The sequence below is a fragment of the Manis javanica genome, chromosome 3 (genome assembly GCF_040802235.1).
Source record: "Manis javanica isolate MJ-LG chromosome 3, MJ_LKY, whole genome shotgun sequence".
Classification (NCBI taxonomy): Eukaryota; Metazoa; Chordata; class Mammalia; order Pholidota; family Manidae; genus Manis; species Manis javanica.
The window spans coordinates 211,242,218-211,263,194 of NC_133158.1; the positions used below are offsets into that span (position 1 = coordinate 211,242,218).

General features: G+C 45.9%; 1 protein-coding gene across 2 annotated transcripts in view; it reads left to right on the forward strand.

The window, feature by feature from the left end:
- The first annotated feature begins 13,771 nt into the window (after positions 1-13,771).
- The window catches only part of EXTL3 (exostosin like glycosyltransferase 3), a 107,768-nt gene continuing 100,562 nt past the window's right edge, over positions 13,772-20,977 (forward strand). The window contains exon 1 of one of the 2 annotated variants that reach the window (XM_073232757.1): positions 13,772-13,894. The gene's annotated coding sequence lies outside the window, so the exon portion shown is untranslated. The remainder of the gene's footprint in view (positions 13,895-20,977) is intronic. The other variant, XM_073232759.1, reaches the window with a different exon arrangement.

The following is a 20,977-nucleotide window of genomic DNA, read 5'->3' on the forward strand; positions in this document are numbered from 1 at the left end:
CTGGGGGAGGGAGGGGGGAAAATTATGAAACACAGATTCTCAGGCTCATTCCTCAGAGATTTAGATTCAGTAGGTCTGAGGTAGGGCCCAGGAATGTGAATTTAAAAGCACACGTGACTGATGTCTATGGCCCAAGGACCACACTTCGAGCAGTATTCCTGCGCATCATGGATTCTTGACACCCCCGGGCGACAAGTAAATCCTCTGTTCCACAGGTGGACAAACAGGCAGGGTGTGATGATCTGTTTTGTACACCTCTGTAGACTCTTTTCCTTCCCCCTTTGCCCTAAAACCCCTTGCTCTGCTGCAGCTTGCCCGTGCCATGGGGTGGGCCTGCGGGAAAGGTGCTGACACCTGCTAGCTCACCTAGTGGGCGAAACACACCTCAGGGAGGTGACAGGCAGTCTTGAGTCGGCTTTCCTAATGAGCACCACACTTGGCTGACTAGAAGGAGGAGGCTGTGGTCCACTTTTGGCCCAGAGCCTCCATCTTGTAGGATTGCTTATGAATGGATGCCATAAGCTTCTATGTTCACTTAGTGGGAAAAAAGGGGAAAGATCATCAAAGCAACAATTTAGCTCACACTGCTCTTTGAAAAGGGTCTGATTAGCTAGAAGGAAGCTGGTGAAGCCTGTCTGGCTCAGAATTTTCACACTTGATCTATTCCTTTCTTCCTGCATCCATTACCCCTGCCCAGCCCACCTTGATCTTGAATGGGGATATTGTCTGCTCCAAGTGTTCCAAAGCAATGCCTCTGTTCTTTTGAACAATTCTTGCCCCCAGCCCCCAGATGCTTAGGAAATATGACCCCTAAGAAAACAAGAGGTTAAGAATATTATGTCAGCAGTCCCTGTTCCTGTAAAGGGGCTGGCCTAATCCAGAAACTTCATTTCTTATATGATCCCTGCTTCAAAGCCCTTGCAGTAGCTTCTAATCGTAGCTCCTCATCTCTTGGTAAGAATTCTAGAATGCAAATCCTAGGGGCAAGTGTATGTATTGGGAATTAACAGTGAAGTTGGAATATAGAGAATTTGTAGAGCCCAACTCCAAAATGCTTTCCTGGGCCATCGCCAGCTGACACCGCAAGGGGAGAACAAGCAAGGCCTAGGGCAGAGGACACATTTTGATACTTGAGGCCCTGGTTTCAATATAGACAGCCACCTTCTTTAATCATAGGGCCACGGTATACAGAAGGGCGAACAGGGAGGTTCTTTCTGCCCCCCACAAAGGCTAACCTCTTTGCTAACCCCGATTCCGTAGCCCCCGGGAACCGGGAAGGAGAGAAGCCTCGGCAGCCCTGCTGCTGTGGTCTAGCTTGGAGGCAGGACTCCCACTGGCCCCTGTAACGCTTCCGAGAGACTTTGTGTAGATTCAAAATTGTCCGGTTTCACCGATGTGAATGCTTTCGTTGTACAAATGAGAAACATTCGTCCCTTTGAGCGGTACATGACTTGCTAAGGTGACACTGCTCAGGAGTGAGGGCGCCCTTCCGGTGTCACGCTGGGATGGCTCTTACCAATGACTTAAGACAGAGTTCCCTTTCAACGCGGGAGGGAGTCTGCGTGGGAAACAACACGCGGAGGGGTGCCGGCTCCAGAGCCCAGCCCAGGGGCAGGGAAGGTGTGGGGGGCGGTGGGGGCGCGGGGAGCATGGGCCCTCCCTGCCTGCCGGCTTCCCTTCCGGCTCTTGCTCCCAACCCCCCATCTTCCTGCCTCTCAGCGGCTTCCACTTCGCTTTTGCTTCTCTGTAGCCTTGTTTAGACCAGGAGCTCCTAAACTATGGTTCATGGGTCCCTTGAATATATAAGCCTATATTCTATTTTAGGGGCAAAGGCCCATCATGTCTCATATTCTCAAAATGGATTGTGATGAGAAGAAAGTCAACCATTATCCCAGACTTGGCCCTTTCCCCCCTTTCGGACGCCCTCTCCCCACCCGCGCAGGAGTCCGACGTGGTGCTGTCAGCACCCTCTTCCCCCACTGATGTCCTTCCCTGTCTCTTCTCTCACACCCGCTCGCTCTTTCTTCTTCTGTCTTTGGTTTCCTGCCCTGTGCCATCTTTCTTAATCTTTTTGAAAACTCTCTCTCATACAAAACTTAATGCTAGTAACTGCCACGTGTTGAACTACGTTCTGTAAATAAAGGTTTAGACTCCCAAATCACGTTCCTCATTTTAAAAGCCCATGAGTTGGATGTTCTATACCTTTCTCTCAAAAAATGTTCATGAGGAGCAGTTGTTGGCTGCTTTTACATTTATCTGTGACAATTAATTATGCCCCCATGAACCGCGGCTCTGAAGGAGCAGAGCTTCCGGCTGCGGGGTCCCCTCGGGCATCTGGAGCGCCGTAGCGCCCCCTAGTGGCCCACCGTTAGAGGGCGCACTGTTTGGGATGAGGAAGGCGATGTGAGTCCAGAACGGGATTGGTCTCCGGCAGCTCACCAGGCTGGCAGAACAGGCGACTGCGGAGAGGCGAGAAAATAAGGGAGGGTCCTACACGACGTCGTCTGAGCGATATGGGCTCTCCTTGATTTGCTTCAACAATTAGAGCAGATCTGTGACCTTGAAGATTGCAATTTACTTTCTGATGTTTTGCTGTTTTGATATGTTAACATTCCAGTATCTCGGTTGGTACAAAGCTGCCATTATGGTATTTAATAAAATCTGACACATTTACACCTGGAAATGTATTTAGAAAGTTAGACACTGCATTCGTTTTCAAACGGAGTAAAGGTTTATTCACCTGGGAAGTGTTCTTTTATGCCGCTATAATGTTCAGGAAGAGAAAGAAAAATAATTGATAAAGAATCTCTTGCAAGAATGAGTCTTAGTTTTCAAAGACTTGAACAAGCAGAATATGAACATGACAGTATGGCAACTGATAGATAACCACTGGAATCTCCAGCTACAGCTGAAAAAAGGAAAGAAAATACAAACAATCCAGACAAAAACTATAACTCAGAGTCAATAAAATGATTGTAGTTCATGAGAGAAAGAACAAAGAAGTCATCCTAAAAAAGATTTTTTTCAAAGTTATGAAACATAACCAAAAAATTGTGTCATTTAGAGATAGCTTCAAAAGAAAATACTTGGAAATAGCTTTTGACTATTTTTTTGTCATAACTCCCCATTCCCCAACTAGTGAAGTTAGAAAATGCTTTTTCAGCAATTGGGAGAATTTGCACAAAATATACTCATAAGTAACAGTGATACTCTGGAAGCTTTTTTATTTTATTTTTTATTAAGGTATCATTGATATACACTCTTATGAAGGTTTCACATGATCAATATTGTGGTTACTACATTCACCCATATTATCAAGTCCCCCCCACACCCACTGCCAGTCACTGTCCATCAGAGTAGGAAGATGCCACAGAGTCACTACTTGTCTTCTTATGGAGCTTTTTTAAGGCGCTGAAATTGTACTATTTCATGTTAAATGTTCACAATTGTTTTCATTTTCATTTCATTTTTTAGAAAAATAAAATGCCATTTATAAATACACATTCTACTTGATGGTTTATGCATTTATAATTTACAGTTTGAAATGTATTGAAGTTTTGTTCCACTGACACTTAATTTCTTAAGTTCTGAACTACTAAAATAAACAAAATGTGTAATATGTGCTGTAAGCACAAATGCTTGGTGTGTATTAACTTGTTTAATCCTCATAATTCTGTTATCATTCCATATCACAGATGGGGAAAGTAGAGGAAGAGAAAGGAAATTTCCCAAGGTTACACAGCTGGTTTTGGCAGAGCTAGGACTTGAACTATGCAGTCTGGCTCCACAATCCATGCCCTTAAACACTATATATCACATTGTCTGTCTAAAAACGCAAACATTAGCATTTCAACATTACATGAAATAAATACCTGTAGTTTGCTTTGCACCAGGATTGTAATCAGAAATTCAAGAGAAATATACTCTAAAGGCTTCCCAAATTCATTTGAGATATAGTTTATACATCATCAGTTCAGTACTTAAGAGATTTGCTTCCAAATTTCACAGGCAAGTAAATAAGGGCATATAGAGGACCAGCAATCTTACTCCTCACAACAAACCCTTTGATGACGGGATTATCTTTCCTGTCAAAAATGATCACCACCACCACCAAAAAAAGAAAGATAACTATAAGAGGTGAAGGATGTGTTAACTAACCTAATCATTTATGATAATCATTTCACAATATTATATACCTACATCAATCATCACATTGCACACCTTAAACTTATACAATGTTATATGTCAGTTATATCTTAAGAAAGCTATAGAGAAAAAGAGAAATTTCTGTTTTTAAAAGTCCCTCAACTAGGTTGCTGGCTTTTGGTTATTTTGCCCCCTTATCCATTTGTCCTTATGATGTATTCACAGCCCTTCTCTCACTTCCCTTTCCAATCTCTCTGCCTCACTTGCTTCTCCCCAGTTACCCTTGGAGCCACACATTAATTTTTCTCTATTTTATAGAGCAATTCAGCATCCTAGCCCACTCATTTCCAACCTGTGTCATAATCCATTAGTCGGCAGGAGAATCAATTCAGAAGGTCACAACCAGGTTTTTTTCTAAGAATAGAAAACATGAACAGAAACAGAAAATACGGTAAGAATGAGTATTGTTTCCTGAAATGTGTTTTGATAATACTATATAAATAATAAGGGTTGGAATTTTTAAGAAAAGTCTGTAAAACATTTCCTGGCCCAAATGGGTGAATTTAGCTTGAGCCCCACCTTTGCACGGTCATACCCATCAAAGATCTCTGCAGAAGAGAGGAACTGCGTTTGAACAAGACCCATCCTTCTCAAAGCCTATTCAAAAAATGATTTAGAAATACACCCTGTACAGGACTCCCGCTTTCTGAAGTTGCAGCCCCCCTTCCAGTTTCTGAATGTGCTCTGCTAAAGCAGAACTCGTTGGCCACTGTCTATTTTTGCAATTAACTGACTTGATGTTGTTTGACCCGGGGACTTTGTGACTCAGTGTCCAAATGTAAACTCTTTGCTTGTCTGTGTTGTGCAGAACGGACAGCCATCTGGAGATGGGCAGTGGAAGCCATCCCCCGGAGGCTCAGGCAAGGAGAAAGGACATGCTTCTCATGCTTTTTGATCATACCTCCTCAGGTAAAGAATGACGAGGCATTTTAGGCCATATCAAAATGCCCCTACCTTGAAGCAGCAGCACCTAGTAGAAGGCATAGTTAAGGAAGGAGGGATAGAGAGGAGGTGGATGGGAGTGGGAAGAGCCAGCATTAATTGAGCATCTACTATATGTGCAGTACTGTATGTCACTTAAGCCCTCAAAACAGGCCTGGGTGGTGGGTATTGTCATCCCTAATTTGGAAGATTTGGGAACTGTGAATCGGGTTACAGGGTATCATTTTTTTTCCCATATGCCTACTGTGGATTTTCCAAATGGTCCCACAATAGCCACCCGCAGAGCTGAACAGGAGGTGGGGCTGACTGTAGCTGCTCCGACATCAACCTCTGGAGTGCCTGCGCCCTGCGGGACACGCAGCCAGGTGGGACGTTCTATTGCCAGCACGTCTCTTGGAGGACAGTAGAGTAAATAGCTGTGAGAAATAACTGATAGGCTGCTGTTGAGAGTTGTAACCCCTGGCTCCTACACAGCCTCCTGGAGTTGGGGGCAGGGGGAGGGGAGCTCTGGGTAATGCAGGGTTTTGGTTCGCTGAAGGGGGTGTGCAAGGTTAAAGACAGAGCAGCCCTTGGCCTGCCTTCCCAAAGGACTGGCTAGTGAAGACTGCTGGTTTGAAGGGGAGGAAACAGCAGCCCCGGCCCATCTGTCTCTCTCCTGCCTGCCTCAGAACACACACCTTCCTCTCTCCAGCCTCCCCTCCAGGGGCCCCCCTCCCAGTCCTCTCTCTGTGGGGCATAAAGTATAAATGAGGCAAATCTCCCCTAACTGCTTTTCTACCACCAGACATTTTGTCAGTTATTGTGTATGTAAATTGTGATCATTTAGAAATTTTATGTGACTTCCACTTGGAGTAAATCTTCTCAGTGCTTAATAACAGCATGGCTGGGGATTGCTTTCCTGAGGAGAACACAGCAAGCCCACCACACTACGGTTCCAACAGGCTGGGTTTTTTAACCTTTAGAGTGACAGCTATGGAAATGAAAAGTCCAAGTTTCATGGCATAACGTGCACATGATTCTAAATTGACAGGAAGGGTGTTTTGCAAAACAAAATTGAGTCCTTGCCAAATTCCTTTTTAAGATGAAGTAATGCAGAATGCTGTAGAAAATCATTCGATCTTTCTTCCACATTCTAGAGGAATGAGCTGGTGAGAAGATCGAGAAGAGAGGGAATCCCAGAGCGGGGTGCGGGGAGAAAAAGAAGTGGGAAGATCAAGGGGGCAGAGTGGGAGGAGGGCGTGGGCAACACTGTGAGCGAAAGAGGATGAAATAGGTGAGAAGAGGGTGGGGAGGACAGGGCCATGCTGGGCAGCCACCCGGGCCCACAGTGAATTAAGTGGTGGAAATTGGCGGCGCATTCAGAGAGCGTTTTCCTTGACTAGGAGGTAGAGCGTGAGGGTGAAATCGGGAGGAGCAGGGGGGGCGCTCAGAGAAACTGCTAATCCCACCACCTTCCGGGGACACACACTCACCTACGTCCACAGCCCAAGGCACCGCAAAGGGCAGGTCCAGATCTACGCCCCTCGCAAGGCGCGTGTGCTCCCACCCTCCCAGCTGCCTGCGGGCCTGCACGCCCCCAGGGCGCGTGTGCGTGCTCATGGCTCGCATCACCTGCCCTCCTGGCACAAATGCAGAGGGAGGCAGCTGACTCAGAACGTGGGGGAGCGGGACAGAGCACCGCTTGTCTTCTGCGTTGGAATTTAGGGTAATACGTGGGTTACTGTATTTTTTTAAGTTTTAATATATTTTCTTACTTTTTAATTTACTTCACTTACATAAAGTAGAGCGCACCAGTCATGACAGCGTTTGCACGTATGTTAAGACCATGTAACCACCAGCCAGGTTAAGTTACAGGATTTTTCTGGCCTCGAGCAGGAACCCTCACGCCCTCTCCCAGTCAGCATCCGTCCAGATCTCTACTTTTCGGATCTCTATCACTGTCAGTTAGTGTTGCCTGTTTGGTTTTTACGTAGGGAGACACAGATAGGTATTTGTGTGTTTGGCTTCTTCTCCTCGTCCTCGTCTCTGAGATTCATCCGTGTACGGTGCTGTACACAGTGATGACTCACTCTTTCTTTGCTGTCATTCCATGTGTGACTCTCACAATTCATCCACCTTGTTGTTGATGGGCATCTGGTTGTTTCTAGCTCTTGGTTATTATGAATAATAAAAAGCTTCTGTGAACACTGTAGTGTGTGTCTTTGGTGGGACGTATGCATGCGTTTCTCTACTGTGCATGCCCAGCAGAGGAATTCCTGAGGCAGCAGGTATGCATCTGCTTAGCGTTAGTGGGACCTGAGCCTGGCTGCTTTAATCCATGTGCCTCGGATTCCCTCTGGTGGGTTCGTGAAGAGGGACCAAGACTGGAATCGGGGAGACCGGCTGGGTGAAGCAAAAACTGATGGTGGCTTGGACTTGGATGGTGGTTGGAGTAGTAGGAACGGAGGGAAGAGGACCGATGTGGGCACAGAGTGGATGTAGATTCTACAAGCGAGAAGGAAGATGGAAGAAAGAGATGTGGGAAAACTCCTAGATTTTTGGCTTAAGCCACTGTGTGGATAATGTCTTTTTCTGAGACTGAAAGGGCTGCCTGAGAGGAGCGGATTTGGATCGGGTAAAGTAGAAGCCCCAAGCCGCAACCCTTACTCAACCTCTGGGCTTTCTCTCCACAAATATGAGGACCTGAGCCGACCAAAGTCCTTACTGACCCACATCATTTCTCCATTTAGAATGGGACCACCTTCCCATCCATTCCCATTTCCCTGTCCCCCACCCCCAGTCTCAGATACACCTACACACACACACACACACACACACACACACACACACACACACACACACATTCTTGCAACAAATGTAGACATAAATACAAATTAAGAAAAGTTCCCTGAATTTAGCAGTTGGGAAGGCTTCCAAAATAGTAGATAACACCAACTTGAATGACCTTTGCCTGTCCTCAAATGGAGCAGTTGAACCATGGGTGGGTCTAAGTTTTCACGCACAGCTCATCAGTGGCAGAGGCAGAAACGAAGGCCGGTTCGGCGTCTCACGTGCTGGGCAGCAGAGCCGCAGGCCCCTGTAGCACACCCAGGGACCCCTGATCACTGTGGCTACCACTGGGACCAGAGGAAAGAAGGATGAGCTGCCATCCGGAGCCCAGGCACTGAGTATTGGCTCTGACCCTGCAAACCAGAAGAAAGGAAAATAATTACTGAGCACTTTCATGCGGCAGGACCGATGCCAGGGGCTTTGCAGGTTACCACACCAATGCTGTGAAATGATTCTTATTACTCCATTTTACAGATGAGGAAACAGAGGCTCAGACTTGTGGAATGACGGTAGGTTTGGAATCAAGCCCAGATCTCTGTGATTCTATTATCCTGTGTCACCCCTCTGTGTTGTGTGTCCATGGGTGGTGGGTCTTTTAACCTCTCTGTGCTCAGTTTTCCATTTATTTAATGGGACATGAAAAATTGATTTTTATGACCTCATTGAGTGCCAATACTCTGGATTCTTAATGCATTTAAATGTGTTTAATTTTTCAGTTTTCTAAGTGAGTGTTTTGAATGATCCTGTAACTGAAATGCTTTAGCCCAGCTATGATTTCCACTCCTCTGTGGGAAGAGAGGGTGACGGCCTCCCATTTGGAGCATCTGACACAAGGGATTTGTTGCCCTGGTGCCCGGAAGTGAAAGGCCACTTGGAAATATAAAGGGTCCTGTCATAGCTTCTTCGTTCCCCTTGTTTACAGCTCTTGATTTCTTCTTTTTTTCCTTCATCTCTGGAAAATACTTCTCATTTTCTAAATCCTTGTGCTTTAAAGACCAAATTTGCCAGAGGAGGGTCAAAGGAGACACAGGGTTAAATACAGAAGTGATTCTGTTCGCTTCCAGCCACAGAAGCCGGCACTGTCCCCAGACCTTGTCTGTCATCTTGCCTCCGTATGAGAGCAGAGGTTTGGCATTCCAGGCATCATTTCCTTTTAGATTTTGCCAACAGCAAAGGGCAAAGGGCTCTTTCTCAATTGATGTTTGCCTGCCTGGGGCCAGAAGAGCATTCTGAACGCAGAAAGGAAAAGCAGCACCGGCCCAGCGGCATATGTTTTGGTCAAAACCGATCTTCGGTGCAAAAGTTATCTTGAGGCTGTAATCCTCATATTACACCCTTTTGATGGTTGTCTGTTTACAGCATATTTCAACACTCTAGCCAGAGAAGTCTTCTGTCTCTTGGTATGCTTGGCCAATTATTTGCCCAGGTAAAATTCATTATCTGATTCATTTTTTGTAAAAGATCCAACATGAATTCTTTTTTGTAACCATGAATGGATGTTGGATTTTGTCTAATGCTTTTTCTGTACTTATTGATCTGATCATATGATTTTTCTTCTTTAGCCTGTTCGTATGTTGCATTATGTTGAGATTTTTTATTAAGGTATTATTGATATACACTCTTATGAAGGGTTCACGTTAATTGAGTTTTTATTTACTTTTTATTTTTTATTAAGGTATGATTGATATACACGCTTATGAAGGTTTCACATGAAGAAACAATGTGGTTACTACATTTACCCATACTATCAAGTCCCTACCCATACCCCAATGCAGTCACTGTCCATCAGTGCAGCAAATTGCCACAGATCCACTGTGTGCCTTCTCTGGGCTACACTGTTCTCCCCGAGATCCCCCCACACCATGTGCACTAAACATAATATCCCTCAATCCCCTTCTCCCTCCCTCCCCACCTGCCCTCCAACATCCGTCCCCTTTGGTAACCACTAGTTCATTCTTGGAGTCTGTGAGTCTGCTGCAATTTTGTTCCTTCAGTTTTGCTTCATTGTTATACTCCACAAATGAGGGAAATCATTTGCATTTGTCTTTCTCTGCCTGGCTTATTTCACTGAGCGTAATATCCTCCAGCTCCATCCATGTTGTTGCAAATGGTAGGATTTGTTTCTTTCTTATGGCTGAATAGTATTCCATTGTGTATATGTACCACATCTTCATTATCCATTCATCTACAGATGGACACTTAGGTTGCTTCCATATTTTGGCTATTGTAAAAAGTGCTGCAGTAAACATAGGGATGCATATGTCTTTTTGAATCTGAGAAGTTGTATTCTTTGTGTATATTCCAAGGAATGGGATTCTGGGGTCAAATGGTATTTCTATTTTTAGTTTTTTGAAGAACCTCCATATTGCTTTCCACCATGGTTGAACTAGCTTACATTCCCACCAGCAGTGTAGGAGGGTTCCCCTTTCTCCACAACCTCGCCAAAATTTGTTGTTGTTTGTCTTTTGGATGGTGGCGATCTTTACTGGTGTGAGGTGATATCTCATTGTGGTTTTAATTTGCATTTCCCTGATAATTAGTGATGTGGAGCATCTTTTCATGTGCCTGTTGGCCATCTAAATTTCTTTGGAGAAGTGTCTGTTCAGATCCTCCACCCATTTTTTAATAGGGTTATTTGCTTTTTGGGTGTTGAGGCGTGTGAGTTCTTTATATATTTTGGATGTTAGCGCCTTGTCAGATATGTCATTTACAAATATATTGTCCCATACTGTAGGATGCCTTTTTGTTCTGCTGCTGGTGTCCTTTGCTGTACAGAAGCTTTTTAGCATGATGTAGTCCCATTTGTTCATTTTTGTTTTTGTTTCCCTTGCCCGAGGAAATGCAGTCAGGAAAAAATTGCTCATGTTTATATTCAAGAGATTTTTGCCTGTTTTCTTCTAAGTGTTTTATGGTTTCATGACTCACATTCAGGTCTTTGATCCATTTTGAGTTTGCTTTTGTGTATAGGGTCAGACAATAATCCAGTTTCATTCTCTTGCTTGTAGTTGTCCATGGGGGTGAACTCTGGACGCTTTTACCCAAGTGTCTCTGTTCCTGCCAAGGTCCTCTCAGGGAGAATGCCCTGCTAAGAGAAATGAAAGAGGGTGTTTCCCTCCAGTCTGAGAAAATTCTGGTTGCCTCGCTCGTGCCCTCCCTGAAGCGGCTGGTGCCCAGACAGCCGGAGCCTCTCCCAGCTCTGAAAGACGCCCTTCCCCCGCTCCTTTCGGTCTCCTTGCCCGTTTCCGGGCTCCCCGCTTCCCACTGGGCCACCCCACTGCCCGCAGCGCCCCACGGCACTGCTCCCAGCTGGGGGCTCTGCTCCTCCCCAACGAGGGCTGGCCCCCGTCTGCCTGTGGCTCATTGGGGCGCTCCCAGATGCGGCTCCCTGTCGGCAGCCGCCCCCCTCTGATACTGCTGAGCCACTTACCTGGGCCTGGTCAGGTGCAAGGGCGCTCCCACTCCGTGTCAGCGGCCTCACGGAGGCAGCTTGCCTGCCATCAGCCAGGGTGGGGGGTGCTTACATCACAGAAATATGCAGACACCACAAATCAGCGCTTCCTCTCTGGAGAGCTAGCTGTCGGTTTTATCAGTATACCCCTGACATTGAGAAGAAGGAAAAGAACGGATCCAGAAGTGATAGGCAGGGCTTCACTTCTCTCCGAGGTCGTCTGGGTTCCCATCACCCGAGGCAGGAGGCCGGTGCAAGGAAGGTTTCACGTTTCTCCTCCCGCCCCTGTGGTCAGGGTAATTGGGAGAGGCCAGCTCATTTCAGGGAGAGTGGATTCCACCCTTGCAGGGCACTCCGCACGCTGCAGGGGTTTCCCCTCTTGCACAAAAGCTGAGCTCTTCACCAGACAGGTATTTATTTGTGTGCCTGCCTCTCAGTGCCAGGGATCCCACTCCTGTTATTCTCAACCCACGTCTTCTCTGCCCACATTCCCGAGGTTCAAGTGCCAGGAGACGCTGCCCTCCTTCCAGGCATTTGGACACACCTTCTCCAGGCCCCGTCTAGAAGCAGGAGGCCAGGCACATCAGATATGCTGTCACATTGACATCCCTGGCTTCCATTGGACAGTCTGAATAGTTAAAAGACAGAAAGAAAGAAGCTGTACTCAGTTTGGTTTTCCTGGGTTTAAGTTGTTAGGGTTTTGATGCATTTGAGGTTGTTATACATTAATGCCATCCATCTGTTATTTGGTGGGTGTAGTTTTCACAAATGCACGCTCTGGAGCTCAAACTTCTGCTCCACGTTAAGGGTTGCATTGTGTCTCTCCCCCTGCAAAAAAAAAATTCAAAGATTGAAGCCCTAATCCTCACTGCCTCAAAGTGTGACCTTATGTGGAAATACCGTGGCTTCGGATATAGCGGGCTGGAGTAAGGTGGCCGCCATCCAACATGACTAGTGTCCTGATGAAAGGGGAAATCTGGACACAGGCACACACAGAGGAGAACATTGTGTGACTGTGAATAGCCATCTACGAACTGCGAGAGTGGCCTGAATAGGTTCTTTCCTCCCAGCTCGCAGAAGGAACCAGTCCCACCGACACCTTGACCTCAGACTTCAGCCTCCAGAGCTGTGGGACAATACATTTCTGTTGTTTCAGCCCCCAGTCTGTGATATTTTGCTATAGAAGTGCTGCTAACGAATACACTCCCCCATAAATGTACTTTTCTTTTGTGCTCCACCACGGTTCCTGGACAAGGAAAGCTGACATGGTTCACTCAAGCCTCTGAACTTTTCCTTTGAAAATAACTAAACATTATATCAAGTGCAGTACATTGCAGTACTGCAATGCCGTCCAAAATTAGAACTAGTCTCAACATCATAGAAATATGTAAAAAGTTATTTAATAAAAATTAAAGAACTTTTAAGACACATTAAACTCTATGTTACATTGCTCCAAAGTTTCATTTTACATTTGTCAACACGTCTTTTCACATACTTAATATCATTGGCCATGCTTTCTTGTGTTGTTTTTCATTTTACATTATTTGATGGAAATATTTCTATCAAATATTTGCTATATATGACATATATAATATTAAATATATAGCAGATAGATATATTTGATAGATACATATGTCCAATATTTGAATATTATCACATAGTGATAATATTCATATTCTTATCTAAAAGGCTACATATAATTTTTGTGCCTTTCACATATTAATCGTTTGTTATTTTTGAATTTTTCACACTGAATATGTTTGCATCATTTACTTTTTGTCCTCTCTTGTACTATTTCCTTGAGGTATATACTCAGAAAAGAAAGCCCTGGATTACACAGCTCTGAAATTCCTGTTACATATTACTCCATTATTCACAGTTTGAGCCAATTTGTGATTTCACCAGAAATGAAAACGCAGCGTGCAGATTTCTCTGTAATCTTAACGTCATTTAGCCTTATGATTTGAAAATGATTCTCCCTAGTTTAAAAAGCTTTCTCTAGGCTTAACGTTGCTTCAGTTTTTCCTTATGTCACTACACTAGGAAGGTGGCCGCAGACACTTTTAAAGCATGTGGTTTTTGTATTCGCCGAGACGGGAGCCGTGCCTGGCGCACCAGCAGGCTGGCCTTCTCGCTCCGCCACTCGGGCAGATCCGCTCTTCGCGGCCGCGCCCACCAGGGGTCAGTGTCGGCTTGGCGGTGGCCCCCGGCTCCCACAATGCGTCGGGCTCAGTCGTGCGCGCGCCCGGAGGTGACCGGGCTGCGGCGGCGCCCGAGGGTTTGCGGGCGCCGGCGCGGCTGCCGGGGGCGGGGCCCCGGAGAGGTGGGGCGGGGCAGGGCGTCGCTGGGGCGGGGCCGGGCCGGGGCGGGGCCGCTGTGGCCGGCGCGGGACCCCTTCTACCTGCAGTCGCCGGGCTTGCCCCGCGCTGTGCGCAGCCTCGGAGCCCTCGCCCGCGGCGCTGTAGCAAGGTAGGGGGGCTCTTAGGACCACCCCTTTTGGGGGCGGGGGTCGAAGTCCTCTCTTAGTTTTGCGGACTGGAGCTGCTTAGGTTTAGAGATGAAGCAGCCCGGTTTGCTCGGCGGGAGTAATTTTAAAACTCTTGTCGGTGCCCCCAGACTTTGCTGGGCTCAGGGAAGCCTGCTTTGGGAGTTCCCGCCGGGGTCATTCCACGCTCCCGGCTCACCCCATCTGCCTTGTGCGTGGATGTCGACCCCGGGGGGTTACAGTGCGTGGGATCTTGGGTGGGTGTCATTCCGTCAGATGCGTGCGTGTGCGAGAACTCGGAAAACTGCATGTCGGTGGGTGTCCGGAGCCCCCGCTGTTTCGGGTACTGAGTGAGGCGTCTGTCGCGCGCCCGCCTGCTCACCCTCCCGGGAGGTGGCTGTCCTCTGACCCAAGCCTCTGATAGTCCCGAACACGCTCTCCAGGACACCGCTTCCCGCACAGTTCCTGCTGCCACGGCCCAGAGCCCCCCGAAGCACAGCCGACCCCGTCTAGAGATCCCACAGTTTGAGGTTTTTTTAAAAAAAGTTTGTCAGATAGAAAGCCCTGGAATATGGGGCACCTGGAATAGCTTAAGCTTGTTGGCGTCTGTCCGCCTCAGCCTGTTTCTGGGTCACCCCCCACTGCTCCTTCCATTCAGCCTCGCTTCCTGTGACCCTGGGGCTCCCCTTGGTGACAAAGACGCCCGAAATAACCCCAGCCTGGGAGCTCTAGGCTGCAATTCTACGGTGTCTCCACCTTTGCCCACTTAAGAGTCTCGGAAGCATTTTGGTCCTCTGATCCCTATCCCCAGTGTAAAATTTACGTTTTTAAAGGAATAGTTTTTTTAAACCCTTACCCTATATTATATCCATTCCAGTATCAATTGATTGATTCTACTTGCGGCATCCAAGCAATTTCATTTGTTGTTTAGTAATAAAGGTTATAACTAGGAAGGCCAAAAGATACTCTTGAGGTGAACATGATCCTAATTAACCAATCAGATGACAATAAAAGGAGGAAGATGGGAAATCAGGCAACCTGGGTTGTAAAATATTTCTGCCTCTGAGAAGAGAAGGTTGGGCCACTAAGTTATCTTCATTTTTCATGGAAAGACACACTTGTATAAAGAAAACTTAACCACAAATTCATGGACCCACTAAAAATATGCAGATCAAATGTTTTCCGCATCAACTATATATATATACACACTTTAGGTTAATTTAAACAGTTGGCCCATTGCTTTTACAACCTTCCAATACCCTTATTACTTCAAAAACATCACAGCTGGCACAGTTGTTGTTTCTAAAGCAGATAAATTTACCTGTAGCCACGGACTGGAGTTTCCAGGAGTGAGCACGAACTAGCAACTCATACCCAACTCAGTTCCTGAGCAGTGCGAATCAAACACCTACAAAGTGCCAGACTGGACTTTAAAAGCCCACTCCTAGTGAAAAACAGCTCCAAGAATGATCTCTCATCGGGGGCCGCATTGCCAGGACCACGCAAGTAGGGGCCAGGATATTTCTCAGACGCTGAGGAAGCGAAAGTCTCTCTCAGAAGAACCGTGGAGACCCGAGGAGCTCAATTTAACAGCACACCATTTGTTTTGGAGGGAGAAAGGGATAAAGGATCTCAAAAGTTTCCCGTTGGCTTCCATCCCAGTGGTGCCAATTAAAAAATAAATAAACTCTTCATTATATAAGAATACAAATTATTCTAATAATAGTTATATAATATGAGACTATAGAAGTGGTTATTCTGATTAAGTCGAAAGTTTATCATGTGCGAAGGATCCCAACTTTCTAATAAAAGCATCACCCCGTTTGTTCATATTCATGTATCCATTCAGCAAGCCTTCTAGCACTGTACTAAGCCAGGAAATGCAAAGAAGGATAATTTAACCCCTGACTTTAAGAGGCAGATCTTGTTGGGGAAATAAACCCACAGATAATGATAATAGAGTGTGTGCTTGGCATGCAATAGGTATCTGCTCCTGGTGCTGTGGGCTCCTATTCTAGTCTGGTGAGTCAGGAAAGGCCTTCTGGAAAAGTCAGTGCCTGAAATTACTATTAAAGGATGACTAACTTTTGGCCAAAGTGGGGGAAGAGTGCTCCAGGTAGAGGGAACAAACATTAACAAAATCACGGAGGTAAAGGAGCAAGAGGTGAGGTCCGAAAAATAAGAGATAAAACTGAAGAGAGAGGGAGGGGTCAGCTCACAGAAGGCCTCGTGAGGGTTGGGTGGGCCACTGAAAACTCGAGCGGGAAAACGACAGGATCCTATCTGCTTTAGGCAGCTCGCTCTGAAGCTGAATCAAGGGTAGACTTAAGAGACCAGGAGGCAGGAAGAATGGGTAGGAGGCTGTAGCAGTGATCAGCAGAAGTGTTGAGGGCATAGCATTTGTAGAATGCGATCCCATTCTCAGCTTTCTCATGTGCTATTTCGCTTGGTTTTCTCAACCAGCCTTTGCAGTCAGTCGGGTAAGATTCTTATCTTCGTTTTATAAGTTCTTACCTCAGTGCTTTGTGTACATCATCCCTGCCCCTCATAAAAACCCTGCAAATTAAGTGTTATTAGCCTGCTTTACAGAAGTTGTTACTGAGGCAGGGACAGGATCAGCTCCAGGCCCGGGGTCTAGGGCAGGCTCATTCTCAATAGCAAGTGGGCTCTGCTTTCCTAGAGGATGAGACAAGACAACCTTTCTAGGCAAATCTACACCCTAGAAACATCTCCCAGGAGTCAGCATTGGCAATAACACTGCAATGTCCAGCTTCTTAAGTGGTTCTGTCTCTGCATTGAACAAAACATTGTGGCAATTCCTCAAAATAGTAAGCATAGAATTACCATGTGATCCAGCAATTCCACTTTTGGGCACATACCCCAAAGAAGTGAAGGCGGGGTCTCAAACAGATGTTAGCACACCTGTGTTCAGAGCAGCAGCATTACTCACGATAGTGAAAAGGGGGAAACAACCCAAACGTCTCTAATGGAAGAATGGGTCATCAAGATGCAGTGGGTCCATACAGTGGAGTATTCCTCAGCCTTACAACGGAAGGACATTCTGACACAGGCTGCAACATGGTTGAACTTTGAGGACATTATGGGGAGTGACATAAACCAGACCCACAGGGACAAGTACTGTATGGTTCCATGTATAGCAGTCAAATTCATAGAGACAAAAAATAGAATGAGGGTGTCCAGGGACAAGGGGAGAGGACATGGGAAATGCTGTTTAATGGGGACAGTTTCTGTTTGGGATGACGAGCACGTTCTGGAGGTGAATGATGGCGATGGCTGCGCAATGATGTGAATCTCCTTAAGGACTCTGGACTGTATATTGAAAAATGGCTAAAATGGTAAATTTATTATGTGTGTTTTGCCACCAAAAAAAAAAGAGCACCATATTATGGTCAGATGACCAAAGTCCAGTATCTTGTGATAAATGTGTGATAAGAAGACTAGGAAAAATTTAAGTAGACATCTTGTAAAACCCAGCCCCCAAAAAAGAATGCTGGCTGGATTCCTAGAGGACACATCACAGATGTGTAAAGCTGGAAGCTTCCAGAGATAGATACCTCTTAGTTCAAGCTCCGCCATTTGCAGATGAGAGCAGTGAGGCCCAGAGTTATCAAGGGATTTGCCAGGGCCAGTGAGCAAGTTCAGGCAGGGGCAGAATTCAGAGCAAAAATATGATGTCACTGCCTGATCGTCATGCCTGGTACTGATAAGGAACCTCTATGAGCTGATAGACGGAGGTGTGCCCTGGTTTCCTTTTAAGCAGAAAGAGGAAACCAAGTTTTCCTTTATCAGCTTTGCTGCAGCAAATTCATAAGATGGGTGCTTAGAATTCGGTGTTTGGTTGCTGGCTTTGTCTAGGTTTCAAGGTGGGAGAGGGGTGATAAGTCTGAGTTCATTCATTCTCACTTATTTGAAGGCCTACATTGTGCCAAGTATCCCCTCCAGTTTCTGATTTTGCTATCTAGTAACAGCTGTCTGCCAGCTTTATTCCAGATGCTCTGCCAGCCACCCTTGCCCATATACTCCTAAGGGACATACACCCTCTCTGACTCCTGGAAAGGTCACCAGGGACCCAGCAGAGTTGAGGGGAAGTGATACAAGGGGAAGTGGAAGGGTGCCGAATGCCAGAGTTGTGATTCCAACGAGGAAGCTTCCAGAGCTAAAGAGTTCTCGTTAGGATGCGAGTCAGGGGTGCAGATGCAGACGCATGGGAGTGCCACGCATGTGACTCGCTCGTGGCCAGCCCAAGTGTGGGGTCCACCTGACTCCTTAATGCCTGCACAGAGGATCACAGTGGCACCCACAGCAGAAACCCCAAAGGGCAGACAAAAGGAGTGATTCACAGAGACGAGCAGAGGGACAGAGATGCGGAAGACAGTGCCATCTGGAAAAACCCCGATATTCACGGAATAACCCCATCCTGTGGCCTGTAAGTACAAAGCCAGGTTAGCTCTTCACAGCTATGTGCGTACATGTGAATAGAGCTTTTTAAAAAAATCTGATATATGCCACTATCTTCCTGCTTCCAGGAGACGTGAGGCATAAAAATAACTTAAAAATGAAGGCACTAGAGTAGTTTAATAAAACAAGCACCAGATTTGAAAACACTTAACAAGGGGGGGACACATCATGAAGGGCACAGTGCCCAGCATACAAGAGACACACAGAATGTTCTAGTTCTTTCTAAAATTATAAAACATGGAAGTGGTCATAGTAGTGAAGCAGAAGGAGCTCCCTCGAGGAACTCAAGGTGAGACATTTTGGCATGGAATTTGGCTTTAGGTTTCTTGGAAGCTGCAATAAAAGGAAACAGGCTGGGTTACATCATTTCTTATTCCGGCAAGATAAAATATATGGTCAACTATAGGGAAGACATTTCTTTTCCGTGGAACTAAATTCAAGGAAGAATTTATCACATGAGCCCTTGAATGTAATTCTGAAACTGTGGACAGTATCTTCAATAACATTTTATGGACAACTCTGAAAAGATCGCGCAGATGAATGGTTTTTATGCAATGCCACTCTTGCTATCTCTGGTGGACATCATCTCACGTGTAGTTTTCAGTTAGAATGCCGTGGTGGTAGGATTGCGGGCGAGTCACTCTCAGGAAGTTACGTCAGAAGAACCTGGAGAAGTGGGCAGAATTGGACATCTGGGCAGGAAAAGGTCTGATTGTTCATGGAGCTCAGTCATATTTACTGCTGTAACGGGGGTAGAGAATCCCTTGGCAGGAAACAAGAGCTAAGTAGTCCAAGGGCGTTTAAGTTTTAAAGCAAGCATAGAATAAGCTCTGTGCTACTCTTGGCACAAGATGGTAGTCTCCGGGGCTGGTAATGCCCACTGCTGATGGGCACACCAGGGATTAATAGCCAGCCAGTGAATGTAATTCAGATAAAACAGGAAGTCATGATGTAGTGGAAAGGCCATGGACTTTGAAGTCAGGTAAATCTAGTTCAAATCCCAGGTATGCTATTTACTAGCTATGTGATTTCACAAATTACTTAATTTTCTGATCCTCAGTGGGATGTTGATATCTACCTTGTGTAAGTCATTTTACCTGTCAGAGGTAAGATATGTAAACAGTAATAATAATAGTACTAACAATTATTGATGCTTACTTCAGGTGAAACATTATGTTAAGTGCTTTATATGCGTTATTTTCCTTAGCCTTCAGAGCAGCTCTCTGTGGTACATATTACCTGGCACCTAATAGCTGCTCAACACATTATGTAGTAGTCGTATTACTGTCCATTATAATAGTAAACTATTAGGCAAAAGTGAAAGAGGCCATCTTTGCCCTGGGAATTAGTGCCCAGAACAGAGCTGGCAAACTTGAGTCCACAAGCCAGATGTGGCCCACTGTCTGTTTTTATATCGTTGGTGAGCTAAGAATGGTTTTTATAAATTTATATGGTTGACAGAAAATCAAAAGAAGAATAAAATTTAATGGTGCAAGAAAATGATATAAAATTCAAATCTCACTGTCCATAAATTAAGCTTTATTGGAACATAGCCATGCCTTCTTGTTTACATATTGCTGGTGGCTGCTTTCATGATATGACAGGAGAGTTGAGTAGCTGTGACAGAAATATGTATAGTCACTGAGCTAAAATATTTCCTATCTGGCCCTTTACAAAAAGGTTTTGCTGACCCCCAATCTAGAACAAGATCGCCAAGGGTCAGAAACTCAGCCAACCTCAGTGGGAGACTGCCCAGGGGCAAACTGAGAGATGCCACTGAGAAAGAGCAAGACTCGCACTGGCCTTATGTTTGGGCTGGTGGACAAAGGGCATGGTGGGCTGTTGGAGCACCAGCATGGATGGGTTGAGGAGAAAAAGAGGGTTTGGGCTGCACCATCCAGCTCTAAGTTCTAGGAGCTAAGCCAGTCTGGGGCTGGAACTTAGTGAAGCTGGCCAAGAAATCTGGGATCTGTGTGCTCCTCATTCTTACTCTTTAATATGTTTGCTTTTTGTATTTGTTTGCTTTCCCCTTTGTGTTTAAGCAACAGTTCTCTTTCAAAAATTCTAATCTTATCTAACCCAAGCCAAGGGAAAAAATGATCGATTCACACCTGGGCTAGAATAAAGCTCAGACTTCTTAACTGTTCTTCAGCCACCAGTGTCTGGTCCCTTCCCACTGTTGGGTGGCCTCTCTTTACACCTGGTGCTCGACTCATGCAAAGCAACTTGCAGCCCCTGGAAGTTAGCCTGTTCCACATCTCTTGCATTTTTATACTCTTACTTCCTCTGCTTTCCACTCTTCTGCATCCTTCCCTGACTGGGGGAATCCTCATCCTTCAACACTGCTGAAATGTCACCTCCTCAGTGAGGCCTTCCTGACCCTGCCCACCCTGGAAGAGACGATCACCTGTACCTTTTGCCCCCTCTGCTGTCTGTCACGACACCCATCACTCTGCGTTGACATTGTTTACTAAGTCTGTGAGTCTTTAAAGGTGAGGGGTGATGTGCTCTTAGCACATCCCCTTGCTTCTGGGACGTGTACCCTAAATGTGTGAAGTCCGAGGAGACTGAGTACTCCGAAGGGCCAG